Source organism: Leucopleurus acutus (genome assembly GCF_964270905.1).
Source record: "Leucopleurus acutus genome assembly, chromosome: 6".
Classification (NCBI taxonomy): domain Eukaryota; kingdom Metazoa; phylum Chordata; class Mammalia; order Artiodactyla; family Delphinidae; genus Leucopleurus; species Leucopleurus acutus.
In genome coordinates this window covers 101132310-101148446 of record NC_139149.1, presented here as the reverse complement: position 1 = coordinate 101148446, position 16137 = coordinate 101132310, and positions in this window count along the sequence as shown.

Below are 16137 nucleotides of genomic sequence, written 5' to 3'. Positions count from 1 at the left end.
AAAAGTAAATAAAGGAATTTCTGAACATTTTTTTCCCTATTAAAGGTGTGGTAAATGGTTAAAATGCTCGAAAAAGATCTTCGGTGTTCTGCGTCATGGGCCCAAATGGAAAAATGTGACGATTTGGGTTTTTCATGTCAACTACTATATACCCAGTAAAACGCAAACAATGAAAGGGCTCCAAAAACCCTGGAAAATTCCAAAGCCTATTTCAGAGTCTTTGCAATTATACTCAGATCCTCTTATTTCCATGACTTTTGACATCTCATTACCCTGCATTATACTTTCACAGACTCATTTTCCAGCACATATAAAAATGACTTAATGCATCCTCAAAACCATCTCAATGATCTAATTGATGAGTCCCATCAGCCACTTAAAAATAAAACAGATATTTCCTTAATAAAAGTCCTTGAGGGGAGGGGGGAATGGAAGGAAGCCCATGTTGGTCGAAAAAAAAAAATTAAATGTAAGAGGCAGCATGATATAGCAGGGTGGGGACAACCAAGTGGGAGTGAAGTGATCTGGTTCCTGGTATTAATTCTGCCGCTAATTTGCCATGTGATTTGGGACCAGCATTAACTCGCCTTGGGCCTTGGTTGCCAGATCTCTGAAATGAAGGCATTTGAAAGGATGCTCTCAAGGCCCCTGCATGCGCTGACAGGCTGATTTTGATAGCTTCCTCAGGGGGAGACCCTTCTAGAACATGTGCTCATGACCTAGTGATTTTCAAATTTAGAAACAAAAACAGTGTTAACTTCTCCCCGTTTCTTTGTCTATATACCCAGTTACACGATTGAGAAGGGTTCAAATGAGGGCCACATCATATAGTGATACTCTCCTGGGCAGAACCCAATTTTATAAAGTAACTCCCAGGACCATCTTGGATTAAGTCCAAAGATATTTTCAGAGAACTTCCGAGCGCGCCTTGGGGAATTCCTTAGCTTACAGGATGGAGGCACTTAAATCCAAAAGCCCCTCCAGCACCTGATCAGCTTCCAAGAGCCAGACTAGCGTTAGCTGAGAAATGCCCCCAGCCAGCCTATGCCCAGTAGCCAGAAACATACGCTTCCAGAAAAGAAGTTATAACAAGTTATTAACGTACGCACATTTCGACTGTGACAAAACAGATATACAGGAAATACATGACTCAACAGTGGGGGCATTTTTAAAGTTCTTTTCAGCAATCCCTGTGTTTGGAGAGATGGAGGAAGATGAGGAAGGGGAAAGAATGTGGCCAGGGACGGACACTTTAGTTCATTAATCTCCTTTTGCCTGGGGCTTAGCCCACTGATGCTCAACTTGGGCTGCACAGTGGAGTCACACTGGGAGCTTTAAAAAAATACTGATACCTGGATCCCACCCTTGGAGATTTTGGTCTAACTGTTATGGAGTGTCACCTGGGCATTGGGAGTCCTAAAAACCAGCCCCTCTCAAGGTATTTCAACAGAGCAGCTAACTTTGAGAATCACTGCTCTAGTCCCTCTAATGCAGTGGTTCTCAAACTTGACCATGTATCAGAACCACCTGGAGGACTTGGGACAACACGACTGCTGGATCTCACCCCCAGAGTTTCTAAGTAGCTATGGGGTGAGGCCCCAAGCTCCATTTCTAATACATTCCCAGGTGATGCTGACGCTTATTGTCCAGGCAGGGCCCACACTTGAACCGTTCTGTCTGTTTGGTTCATAATAATGTGAGCACTTTTCACACAATTCATCTTCTTCTCTACCCTTGATCTTCTCCCAGACTACTCAACTCTGGCCAAGTCAGACCTATTGCTATGGGGAACTTTCAGGATTCGAGACCCAGGTGTGCCTAGGAACCAGCAGAGACTCTCTGGGTTGGGCTCTGTTGACTGCCTTCCCCATTTTGGGGTGAGCCAAAGGAAAGAGCTTCACCTCCAGAGAACATCATGCTCAATGAACACTGCACACTGCTATTAACAGGTAAAATGGGAAGTCCTTAGGTTGTAGAGTCAGAAGACTTAACCCCGGTGGGCCCACTCAGCCTCTGGAAACTAAGTCAAAGACACCTGAGAAAGGGTCTAGCCAACCTATGTCCCAACCAGGGGCATAATTTGAAAGAAAGAAAACAGTAACAAGCCAAAAGCACACTGGATATTCCTTAAGGAGTTAATAAAAGAAGGACAAAGGGAATCAATATCTCTACCTGTCCTTGCCACTCCCAGTGTCAGTACTGAAGGTCTTCAACCTGAGCCAATGAGCAGGATGGATTCTAGAATTCTTGTGTTCAAAAGTAATGGCCTGCAAGTTAGAAGATGGCATGGGGAAAAATCCTGATGCTGGAGGCATGGCCCTTGGGCAGTAGATGAGGAGGCTTTGGTTCGGTGGAGGCATGGGACCTCTTACTTGTGAAATCTTCACCTGCTTCACCATAAATGATTTATATATCTGTCTTATCTCCACCACTAGAGATTACTAGCCCTGTCTTCTTCCACGGCGAGGTTAACCTCTGCGCTGATAACTAAAAATAGTCCAGCCATTGGACCTAGGTCCTCTTCCTAAGCACTTGAGGTCCAGCTCACCCCATCTGTGTGATTCTTTCTCCTAGAGTAGACTGAACATCTGCTCCATCTGAGCCAGGGTCCAATGTCCACCTAGGGTCAGAGCAAGTTCAGTGGTACCTGGGGAAAGCCTCTGGCTTCAATAGGCACCTCAAGAGCATCCCTGGAGACAGTGGTAAGAGCTGCAAAGTTGATAGTTCAATTCTTCTTTGCACTCCCCATCTCCACATGCTTCTTCATCCACTTGGCAGCCAGGCCCAGGGAAGACAGCAGCCACCAGCACAGAAGTGTTCTCTGAGAGGGTGTATCTCTGCCAGTAAGAGTGTCACATTCATTGAGTGATTCACCATCCAAAAGAGCTGGACTGGGAAGAGGATTCCAGGTGCAAGTTGGCAGGATGGACCTGGGGTTTGGAGAAGAAGATAGGAGGCCAGAATTAGAGTCCTCCTCTGAGCTAATGAAGGGAACCAGTCCTGGGTGCTGATCCTTCAGGTGGGGACCTGGGGAAAGGTGTTAAAGATGCAGTCTGGTATAGATAGGAGTTGGACTTCTCCTGAGACTTGTTCACAAAGGTTGTTCTTAACTCTTGCACAGATGGATTCATATCCCTTTTAAATTTCTTTTTTTTTTTTTTTTTTTTTTTGCTGCCGTACTTGGGCCTCTCAGTGTTGTGGCCTCTGCCGTTGCGGAGCACAGGCTCCAGACGCGCAGGCTCCGGACGCGCAGGCTCAGCGGTCATGGCTCCTGACGCGCAGGTTCAGCGGCCATGGCTCACGGGCCCAGCTGCTCCGCGGCATGTGGGATCTTCCTGGACCGCGGCACGAACCCGTGTCTCCTGCATCGGCAGGCGGACTCTCAACCACTGCGCCACCAGGGAAACCCCATATCCCTTTTTACTTTCTGCTTTGAACTGTTTGAGAAATTTCCTCTTAAGGAAGATATACTCAGCTGGAAGCCAGGAACCCAGAATGGGAAGGTGAAAGGTAAACATATTTTCAACGGTAGTAGAGAGCATGAGGATTTTTATATCTGTCTTATTGCTACCACTAGAGATTGGAAGTGGTAGGGAGTTGAGGACACTCAGGACAAAGAAGCCAGGGGGAATGACAGAGCATAAGGTGAAGGTGGTGAAAGGTGGTAGAGGATGTACCAGGTATCACAACTCCATGAGATGAGGTCAGGCACTAACTCTGTCCGAGGGTCAGAGATACCCAAGGCACTAAGATCCTAGCCAGGGGAAGGAGGAGGAAGAAGATGAGGAAAAACAAAAGGAAGAGGAGGAATGGGAGAGAGAAGGAAAATTACAAAAATAAAATATGTACCAGAAAACCCAATTTTTTAATATTCAGATACATTTATTGAGGGAAAATCTACTATAGCATAATATGACAATTGCACAGTGATAACAAACATCAAAACCATCAATTAGATTGATGAGCTAAAGGCCAAAGCCCAACAGCCTCTCCATGTCCCACCCTCATCACCGACTCTGGTCGTAAGTCAAGCACACTGACATGATTACTGTCCACTAAGGGCTGTAGGGGGAGTGATATTTCAGCTTGATTGAAAGGCTTTGTGCACAAAGACATGGAAAGCACAGTTTCTTGCTCAATTCCTCTGTACACATCATGAAGACACATTCACAGACATGGTGAGCCTAGGACACGGCTGAGCCTAGGACACGGCATGTAGGTGAGACATACTCAGTCCTGATGTTGCCTTTCCACCTTTCACCTCTAGTAAACCCACTCATAGGAAGGATAACCCGCTTAGTCCTGGTGTCAACCTGGTTCTCCACCCCTCACAAAAAAGAACCTGAGATACAAGATCTCATACCAGTAGTTGATTTTTAGAAGTGATCCCCAGAGAATAGGAGAAAGGGATTGAAGAGTGAAACCAGGAAGGAAGGAAGGAAGGGAGGGAGGGAGGGAGGGAGGGGGAGAAGAGACAAGCTGGGCACCACTGTGGAAACTGGGGGTCACTCTGTGTAGAACTCTAAGGAGTTGTCTACCCAAGGGACAGAAGAGGACAGCGTTAACCCACCAGCTCCTGTCCCCCACTGGCAAGGACCTCCCCATTGGACCCTGCCTTAGTCTGTTCAGGCTTCCATAGCAGAATGCTGACAGGGTAGCTTATAAACAACAGAAATTTATTTCTCGCAGTTCTGGAGGCTGGAAAGTCCAAGATCAAGGCTCCAGCAAACTCAGTGTCTGGCGAGGGCCAACTTCCTGGTTCATAGACAACTTTTTGTTGTGTCCTCCTATGGCCAAAGAGGCAAGGGATTTCTCTGGCGCCTCCTTTATAAGGGCACTAATCCCATTCCTGAGGGCTCCACCTCATGACCTCATCACCTCCCAAAGGCCCCACCTCCTAATACCATCACCTGGAGGGTTAGGATTTCAACATATGAATTTGGAAGGAGCACAAACATTCAGACCACAGCAGACAATAACTTGCTGCACTTCCAGGCAACATGTTCCAGCGTGCTGGCTGGGCTCCTTTGGCATCCCACATTTTCAAAGAAGCAAGTGAGGAATACACAGTATACCTGGGCAAGATCCTATGGGGCACACCTGCATGAAGCTGGTGCCACAGAAATACAAGGTGGGAAGAGAGGATGAGAGCCGGGGGCAGGAGAGGGGCCCAATACTGTTTTGCACATCTCAGTGGAAATGTAAGCCAACATGTTACTTCTCCCAAACACTTTTGCCTTTTTTGTTGATTACTGAGGTCAATATATCCATCAGCAATCAGGTCTTGAATGTACTGGGTTGGCCAAAAAGTTTGTTCGGGTTTTTCCATAACATTTTATGGAAAAACCCGAACGGACTTTTTGGCCAAGCCAATATTTAGCAGGTAATGGAGACCTCTCAGAGGCCCCAATATCAGGTTGCCCCTTTTCTACCTTTGGGTGTAGATCTGATGTCAATATATCATCAAGATTCTGGGGTCATCAGGTTGAGAGGTAAGCCCCAAGAACCACCCAATCAAGGGCGGGAGATGACATCAGAGTCTCACGTGGGACGCACCATACACATGTGAGCAAATGAAGCCCGTAAGTCAAGCCCACCATCCTCAGGCGGATAATGGTATGTTCTGGTACAAACTTCAGCTCCATCCTCCTCACATGTGACTTTTCTTGGCATTGGAGAGCTAGCAGTCACAGACTCACCCCTGAAGAGCTCTAAAGCAGGCCAAGGAGATGGGTCACTAGTAAAATATTTCAAGGTATGTCAAACGTCTTACAGAGTCAATATTAAATATAGTCTGATAACCAGGACAAAATTTTTCGGATCTCGTCTTCCATTCTCACTGACATTTCTGCTGATTCCTATCTGCTCACACCCCATTTATCCTAGTCATCCTCAAACTGGTCTCTCCAGCTACACTCTCTCCCAAATCAGCCCAGCCACAACAGGCTAATGAGTGTTTCAAAGCGCCTTTTGGATTATGTCATTTCCAAGTTCAAATAAACCTGGCATTTCCTATGGCAGAGAAAGCAATAAAAATGCTTTCATTTGGCATTCAAGATCTTAACCTGACTTTCCAGGCTTATTTCCCTTAACTGCGCTACACGAACCCTATGGTTCAGCTGACAAGAGCTAACATACACACACATATGACTGACCACTCAGAGCCCAGCCCCTCCTAAGTCATCACCATGTCCCTCGTCTCAGAGCCCACCTCAGGTCTTCATCCCTGAGATGGGTGTGAAGAGCCCTGTTCCTATAGCCCTTACTTCCTGTCCCAACCTCGTGGCTCTAAACACTCATCTACGTAAATACCTGTCAACCACCTTTTCAGCATCCAATGGGAGAAACATGTAAACCAATAATTACAAAACCGTGTGATATTATGTTATAGAAGAGGGGTAGATGATTCCCAAGGCTGGGAAGAGAATGATCAGGGAAGAGAGAACTCCTGTTCCAAATCCTGAAAAAGAAGGAGGAATTTTCCAAGTAGACAAGGAGAGGGAGGACATCAAAGCAGAGGAGCCAATGAGCAAAGAGACGAAGGCCTGAGGCAGCAAGGTGCATTTGGGGAGCTCCAGGAGGGAACCATTGAGAGGTGAGCTCAAAGGTAAGGGAGAGGGAGGCCATGTGAGCCTTGGCCTTCTGATTAGGAGTCTGGTCTCTATTCTGCAAGCAGTGGAACCACTGCTGGGTCACAGGGGAGGGCTACAAGCGGATTTGCATTTTAGAAATCTTATCCCTGCAATATGGATGACGAACATGGGGACAGAGAAAGCTGACCAGGGAAGAAGTTATCGGGATGACTCATATGAGAGACAAGAGACTGAACCAGAACAATGGCTGTCAGAACAGAGAGGGGTGAATGCCTTTGACACTGTTAAGGGCTGGTTAGATTTTATAGTACACCTAGATGACTTGGACAACTTATCAAGTATATTAATGGGTTAACCAGTGTTTTGCAGTTAGGATTAGAGACCTAACTCTATGGTAACCCTGTGTCCATGGGAAAATACACAGCCTTCTAAACAACTCCTTTACAAATGAACGTTTGGACCCAGCCCATTCTCAGAGAAGGTACTGTTTGCATACATCAGATTACTGTCCTCTATGCCAACAAAACACATATTTCTTCCAACAAACACTTTTGTTTATTGGCATCATGATTAGCACATCTTAATGTCATGAAACACAGCTGGATTTTCAACTTTGTTTTTTAGCAAATATAATTTTATTAATTGATTTATTTCTGACTGCTCTAGTAAAAAAAAACTAAATCAAATCCTTCCTAATCACCTTTGACAGATTGCGAAACATGAGAAGTGACCAGAAGAGGAGAAGGTAGTGGTAGGGAAGAGTTTCCCTGATGGGAAACAGAAGAAGGGAGTCAGCCATTTCTCCGATTAGCATTAAACTTTTTGGAGAGATCAGGGAGGAAGCAGGACATCCTCAGATGCAACACAAAAGGAAAAAATGCTCAGAGTATAAGTTCTGTGAGTGTAAAGATCCCGCTTACCAGTGTACCCTCCAGTGCTTAGCACATTGTAGGTATGCAATAAATATTTGCTGGGAGGGAGGGAAGGAAGGAGGAAGGAAGAGTTCACCATTGTCAAGGAAGAGCATGTGGGAACTCAGTGACTCTGTCCCATGGCAGATTACTTCTGTCCACTCATCACCCTGCCCTGGATCAGGGAGGAGAACGAGGCACAGGAAGGGAGACAAAGGATTGAAGAAGCTGAAAGTGCATCCAAGTGTCCTTACTCAGTCCTGCCTAAAGGATTCACCAGTCACTCGATGGGTTACACAGTTCTGCTTCGGAACAGGTAAGTCTTTTGCAAGCATTACCTTGCTGTCCCCGCTGCCTGGAATGATCTCCCCCAAGGTCACAACTCAAATCTCACCACTCAGAATGACTTTGACCAGCCCTCTATGTACAGTTGACCTCCAGGCACCACCACTTCTCCCCATTTTATTCTTTTTACAGGGCTGATCGCTTCCCCAAGTTATCTTGTTTATTTATGTGCTTACTTGTTTATAGTCTATTGCTTCCCAGTAAAATGTAGGTTCCAAGAGAGCAAAGGTTATGTTTGCAGACGTCGTCACTATATCTTCCAGCCAACAATAGTTCCTGGCACATAATTTGCTCTCAGTGAATATTTTGCTGAATGAATACCAAATTAAAGAGATGAGGACACAGAGTAATAAGAATGGATCTAAAAAGTATAATGTTTCTTGAAAAAAACACAAGAAGCAGAATGAGATCTATAACAAAATTCCATTTATATAGATTAGAAATATAGGCATAGAAGGCACTAATGCCTTTTGCACAGCATTAAAATCATTGACTATGTTGAGGAAGGCAAGGGATTTAGACACTGGAATAAAAGGTACGTTCATACATGCAAGCAAACAAGAAAGAAGCCACCATGGACCAATTATAATCACAGCCATGAACTAAGATATAGGGGGGAAAAAAGAGGGGAAATTAGAGGTACCTAATATCAGACCCACATTGGGTTATTATTTTTCACTGACAGATATAAATATCGATGCAATACATCATATTACTACCGTCTAGTAAATTGTGTATTCTCTGATATGGATTCAGATCTTCTCCACTGACCTTTTGGTTGTTGTGATAAAGCCCCCCCTTAGAGTACTGTAAAGGAGAGAGATACAAAGTGCTTGGACCAGCTGGGCACTGCAGTCAAGATTCTGGTGCCCAGGGAAGCTGCTCTCCTTCGAGATGAGCAGAGTCCTCCCTGGGTGGTGACACACATACTCGAGTTCCCATCCTTGCCTCGGAGCCTCAGGAACTTCCTCACACCCCCTTTCCTTTACTTATCGAACTCTTTCAACCAGTGTGCTTCTATGATTCCAAAACCGAGCATGAAATCGAAAGGGTGCCGCAGGGCTCCACGCGATACACATGAGGGGGCAGAGGAGAGCTGACAATTAGGCAGGGTGAACAAGTCCCCAGAAGCCACAGCTGGCTGTAGACACAAATAACCCCCAACACTCAAAGAATGTTAGCACCTGATGAAATTTTTAGCAACTGAGGCAGACCCTGCTCCCTCCTAGGCCCTACAGTCCTGGAGAGCCCCGTGTTCACACCGAGTAAGTGACAGAGCCACGCAGGACTGTGCTCCCCTGACTTCCTTCCCAGTGCTCGTTCCAGGGCCTGCGGTGGGCACTATGTCTTCACCCAGTCCAACGGCTGATGTGCATGAAGGAGGAGGACCAGCTCATTGGCATCGGGACGTGGAACTGGGTTTGCCTCAGCTGCCCCCCAAAACTGGAAGGTGTGTGCTATACCTTTGAAATGTACTCATTTATTTCACCCCAAACCTTCTGGTGGTGTTTTTTTTTTTTTACCTACTGTCTAAAGTTCTGAGCCTTCAATATTCATACTAGTAATAGACACTGGCTAATGTCCAATGGCTCTCAAAATGTATTTCTTGGTTCTGCACTTTTATTCTGACAGCTTTGACCACAGGTAAATATATATACGCGTATATATAAAGGCATATACATTCACATTTCCACATGTATAAACAGTGCAATCAGGACCGCTTTTTACAGTAATCATTGCCCCATGTTCTCAACCATTCCTTATTGCTTCTGATGAAGAAAAAAAGGGAAAAAAAACCGGAAACTCTGCTCTTAAGATAACTTACTGGTGACCCCTGGTAAATGACAGCCAAGCAAAACTTCAAGGAACTTGTTACTTAGAGCTTGAATTTCAAGCAAACATCTTCCTGCATTTCTAATGAAAAACGGATCCTTTCCCCTGCTTTTGAAGTGCTCTTTGGGAATTGTTTGAGTGTTCTCTGCAATCTTTTATACCTAGCCTAAGGACTCTGACAAACTCTCTCTTTCCCTTCAAAGGCTGGTTAACTATGTGATGAATACACCTGTCACTTCCAATTCTAACCTGACTTTCTGTTGTGATGGCTGTAGAATTTGGTATCTATGGTAACTTTTCAGTGGTTCAACATCGATTAAAAAATGATTGGCTTATCAGGGTTCCTTGGTTGATTGATGGAAATAATCAGTTGCTCAAAATAATCATGACAGATAGTCTCTTAATTAGCTAGTATTTGCAAGACTCAGAAATTTTAGATTTCATTACTTTTTTATTATTATTATTTCCACACAAAAGTAACTGAAATTTAATTCTACTGAAAGAGTTACAAGTTAATTTGGACTGTCTCGATGAAGGAAACTTGATTCAATCCACATATCTTATTTAGAAGTCAAAAGGCACATTTTGTCTGGTCTAGAAAATCCACTCCTTGATTTTTTACTATCCCAAGGTCAGAGACTAATGTATGGATTAAAAATTCAAGTTCAGTACTAAAAAACTTTTTAGAGAATTTGCAAATTAATTATGCAGCTTTTCATTCTAATGCCTCTGCAAGGATGTAAAAGCAGGAAAGACAATATTGCAGGGGAGAAACACTAACTGAGCCTGACCTTCCCACCTAAATTTAAATGCCTTATTTTTTAATAGACCATTTTAAATTGATGTCTTCAAAAGTGTAGCCATGTACCAAAGATTACATACAAATAATTTTAGGTAGCCCACAAACTTTTCTCAATAGCCAGATATTTATTTAATGTGAAATTGCTGTTATTCAACCATTTTGTATCTGAAAAATACAAAGGTGGCAATTTCATATGGTTTAAGCTATTATCTTTTTTTTTTTTTTTTTAATAACTGTATTAGTTTCCTTGGGCTGCCATAGCAAAATACCACAAACTGGCTGGCTTAAAGTAACAAAAACATATCGTCTCACAGTTCTGGATTCTAGAAATTCGAAATTGCATGAGCAGGGCCATGAACCCCCCGAAACCCTAGGGGAAGTCTTTGTTTCTTCCTAGCTTCTGATGTTTGCTGGCGATCTTCCGCATTCCTTGGCTTGCAGCTGTCCTTGACATCCCTTGGTGCTTCCCAGTGTCCCCATCTTCACAAGGCCATCTTCTTAGAAGGACAAAGCCATACTGGATTAGTGACCCACCCCACACCAGTATCACCTCATCTTAACTAATTACATCTACAGTGACCCTATTTCTAAATAAGGCCACATTCTGAGGGACTAGGGGTTAGGACTTTAACATGTGAATTTTGGAGAGACACAATTCAACCCATAACAAGAACCAACACATTAAGTCTGTGATTTCAAAGATAAGATTGCTTAGGAGGAGGCTAAAATAAGTAATTTGTTTAAGTTGAGTTAAAGAAAATTAACAAGACTGGTAGGCGAACATTGCAAAGTTGTAAGCAACATACAGCGAATGACTGAAATTGGAAGGGAGGTTGATTATAAAACTGGCCACAAATTCTTTCCCTCCCTCTTGCCACATCCCTATAGAGTGCGTCCCATCAAGAGGCAGAGTCTGTTTCTCTACCCCTTGGATCTGGCTGGCCTTGGGCTTTGCTTTGGCCAATGCGATATTAGCCAGTAGGCCATAAGCAGAAGCTTGAAAAGTGCACACTCACGGGGGCTCGCCCTCTTGTCCGGGCCACCCTGCTAAAAGATGAGACACCCCACGGAGTAGAACAAGACAACCAGCTGATGGTCAGCCAGCCCCTACGCTGACCAGCTGCCGATGGCAGGCACATGACTTGAGCCCCAGACCAAGCTGGTCAATCCCCATGCCTAGACCAACAGAACCATCCAGCTGAGCCCAGCCCGAATTGCAAACATGCAGAATTGTAAGCTAGAAACAGAAATGGTTGCTATTTAAAACTACCACTTAAACGTTCTCATCAAATTTCTATTTATCTTGACTGGTGATTACAATAGTTTCCCAAATGTTCTGTTTTTTATTTTCATCAGAGTTGCTCTTAGTTGGTTCAGGGCTGAAACAAACACTAAGATAATCTGGAAGAGGGTAGGAGGGCTGGACAGGAAAGGTAACTTGCAGCATTCCAGTTTGAAGTTCATTGACTTTCCTCCCCTTCTTTCATCAGCCTGTGTATTCAACCAAAAATAACCTCAGCAGCAGAGAGAAAGGAACAAGACTGAAGAAGAGCCCGGCACATGAATCAGGTTCCCACCCACGTCCCCTGTCTTCCTTCCTGCAGGACACTTTCTGCTCAGCTGGTTTCAGACAGTCAAAGAAGAGGTTTCTATCAACTGTAACAGCCATTATTGGTGACCTAACTGTGGGGCTTCATGATCATTCTTTCCAGTATCCTCCCTGGACGGAATGCTGTTTGAGACCAACTCTGAACAGCATCATGGAAAGAGAATTATACTCTAAACCATGACTGCTGGGATTTTTTTCCCAAAGGAATCCACATCTACTTGTATTTCCCCCCCCCCATTCTGTTTTCTCACTGCAGTCAGAATAATCTTTCCAAAACACAAAGCTGACCCCTGTTTTAAAACCTTCCACTGCTTTTCATTACTTTTGGAGTAACAACCAGATTCCCTAATATGGCTTTATGGCTATATGAGTCTGCTTGGGATGCCATAAGGAAATACTACAAACAAAAGAAATTTATTTTCTCACAGTTCTGGAGGCTGGATGTCTAAGATCAAGGTGACAACAAGGTCATTTTCACCTCGCCTTGCAGACAACTGATCTCTCCATGTGTCCTCACATGGCCTTTCCTCTGTGAAAGTGCATCCCTGGTGTCTCTCTCTCTTCTTATAAGGACACCAGTTGTATTGGACCAGGGCCCCACCTTTATGACCTCATTTAATCTTAGTTATCTCCTTAAAGGCACTATTTCCAAATATTGTCACACTGGGGGTTAGGGCTTCCAATATAAATTTGGGGGGAACAATGGCCTTGCTTGGCCTGTTCTCTGCTCACCTCTCCAGAAGCTTCACACGCCACTAACTTACCTCTACCCTCCAGCCACTCTGGTTTTCTCCATGATTAGACTGCACCAGTCTCTCAGCAGTTGTGGTTTTATTTTTAGCTAGGTGATGTCTTGCCCTCCTAAGGATGTAAGCTCCAAGAGAGCAGGGAAGAACTGTGTCTGGTTCTGCTCAGTGCTTGGCATAAAGTAGACACTCAATAATTTTGCAGAATGAATCAAAAGTTTAGCAAAGGCCCTAAGAGTTATGGTAACCACACAGGTCAATGTGACTTGCAGATATGGAAATGATTCCTACCTATTCATGTGTTCACACCATAAACACTTATTCAGCAACTACTGTGCGCTAGATCCTGAGAACACAGAGAATAATAAGATAGGCAGGTGTCAAGCCAATCCCTTTGCAGGCAGAGTTCTCTAACTGAACCATATTCCCTGTCCCCATCATATTCAATCTTCAACCTACTTTGGCCCGAGTATGAACAGCCACCGAGATTTTTTCCAACGATGTGATACTTACGTAGCATCACTGTTTACATTCATTACACACACATTATTTGAAAACCGTAATGTTCGAAATAAGAATCATTCTACATCATTAAAAGTTTAAAAGGAGAATGTCATGCTTTCAGAGATGTATTCTGCTTAGGGTCCCAGGGAAATGACTCAATAAATTCTTTATGGTTTTATGGGTGGCTAAAGAGAGAAATTTCAGATAAGGATTTTAAGATATATAAATAATTGACAGATACATACTAATTTTAAAAACCATTCCCTAGGACTAGTATGACTATTAGACGAATCACACGTTTTTTCATAACGTCTTAATATAAACTGAATTAAGAGGACGTAGAAGGAAAGCACGAATATCATATACATACCAATGCTTCTAAAAGTCCTGAAAAACCTAGTAAATTTAATTAGAGCCAGGATTTCGGAGATTTTACTGGCCCAAAAACTTGACTTTGTAAATTCCTTTAAGTCTGAAAATTATAGCTATCAAATGAAGTTTGCCCAAGATCTGCTCTCTGTTAGGTGCTTGACAAACTCTCCCAATCACCACACAGAGTAGACATCATCACTCCCATTTCCCAGAAGGGAACATTTCAGATCAGGACACTTAGAAACACAATTAATAAGCAGCAAAGCTGGGGCTCAAACTCCAGCCAGTCTGATCTCAGAGTCCATGCCCTTTGCATTCTCCCAGGCTGCCTCAAAGCTGTCAAGAATAGTTTTGGCTGACTCCCTTTGTGGAAAATCTGAGGTAAAAATAAGTAAATTAAATAAATTAAAGTAGGTTTTGGTCTCTATTTTGAGACTGGGAATATGATTTCCTAAATGTCTTCTGGAGCTCAGGAGACAGAAAAGAAAAGTCCTAAGGCCTTTCATCCATCTCCATGAAGCAATCGAATTTCCCGTTAGAGCATTTTTAGCTTCGACGGGGAGTGACGCAAATACAGCCACACGCAAGGCCAGACGTTTTCACCCAGGAGAGTGGGGACTGAGCCCTCTTTGATGTGCGGTCAGGAAGGGTGAGGAAACACTGCAGATCTTTCCCCAGCCTGCGATCTCCACCGGAGAGAGCCATTCCTCATAGTCAAGCTGTTTCCCCCAGGAATCCTCTTTTAAAATGCATAGGACCCTAGTAGGTATTAATTAGAGCATGAATACCTTGGCTTATTTGGTTTACTCAAGAGCAGTGAGGCAATTACCTCCCATCCTTAAAGGAATTAAACCAAGACAAGCAAGTTCAGAGTGTGGAACACCTTCCCAGAGAAGGGAGCAGAAGAGTAACTGGCCTTCTCCCCCTTCTTTTACAAAGTTGTCAAGGGCCAGCCCTAGCTACAATGAAGTAAATCAGCCTCATTTCGTTCCCAGGAAGAGCTCCATGTCTTGATGTTCCCATCTGTAAAATGGGGATGAAGATAAAAACTATCTCCTAGGGTGCCTTTGAGGTGAAATGATTCAAGCAAGCACCAGATACTATTCTGAGCACTAATCAGAGTGCTGAAAACCTGCCAAGCACACAAGGATGGTTCTATGTGTGTAAGTATTTGAGCCTCTGCAGACATCAGTGTTCTCATTTGTGAATTAAAAGTAACAATGCTCTCCACTGCAGGTGCCTGGCTTTCCTTGATGCATCCACAAATCTTTATTGAGTGCCTACCCTGTGACAGGACACAATGGTGACTACAATGTACCCACTTCCGACCCTCACTGAGCTTATACTTTAGATGGAGAGATAGGCTTTATCAACACTCAGCCACAGTCAGTGACAATCACCACAGAAACATTTAACTACAGTTGTTACAAGTGCCTTGAAGGGAAAGTACTGGACTGGAGGGATCTCAGGAAGATCTTTCTGAGGAAGTGATGTTCAAATTGACTTAACGATGAGCGGGTTGGGCAGAGGAGTTGGGGAGAGAGTGCTCCAGGCAGAGAGAGCCCCGTGGGTGAAGCGGAATAAGATAAGTCTCGGGACAGCTACAGCTTTGCTGCTTCTGAGACCACGCAAGTGTTGGCCTCTGCCATGGACAGAGGCAACTGTGGCCAACTCATGGGAAACCAACAGTCTTGGGTCACCACCTCCTTTTGGCCACAGCAAGAGGCCACGTGGCTTGTGGATGCAGCAGAAGAGAGCCTGCCAAGTGTCCTCAGGAACATCTGTTCTTGATGGCCTTAATCCAGCCCCTGCACATTCCTAAAAAGGGCACCAGCACCTCGGGGACAAACCCTCTCATCTTCCCTTCCCTTTTTCTACCCTGACCCTCTGCTCTTCCTTATTCCTTCTTTGGGTTCTTCTCTTATCATAGTAGATCAATGAAAATAGCAAATTCTCTTATCATAGTAGATCAATGCAAATAATGAATTTTAAGATTTTTTTTTTGGTCAGATTGGCAGAAGTTTAAAAAACGAATACTATAAAATGCTGGAGGGGGATGCCAGGAAACGCAATGCCATCGTTCAGTTAGGGAGTGTGTAACTTAGGGATGCCTTTTTGAAAAACAACTTGGCAGCACCTATAAACGTTGTAAGCACACATGCCTTTGGACTGAGCAATTCCACTTCTGGGAATCATGCTTGAAAAAATACTTGCTCGTATGCACAAAAGGAGGATGTTAAACGTTGTGTATAGCTATTTATCATGGATAATAGTGAAAAACTGGAAACAAATGTTCATCAGTTAGGAAGCAATGTAAATTAAGTTACCATAGATCCATACTCCGGAATACTATGAAGCCAGTAAAAGAAAGAATTAAACCCTAATGATTTCCAAGACGTGTTGTTATGTGCAAAGAGCAAGT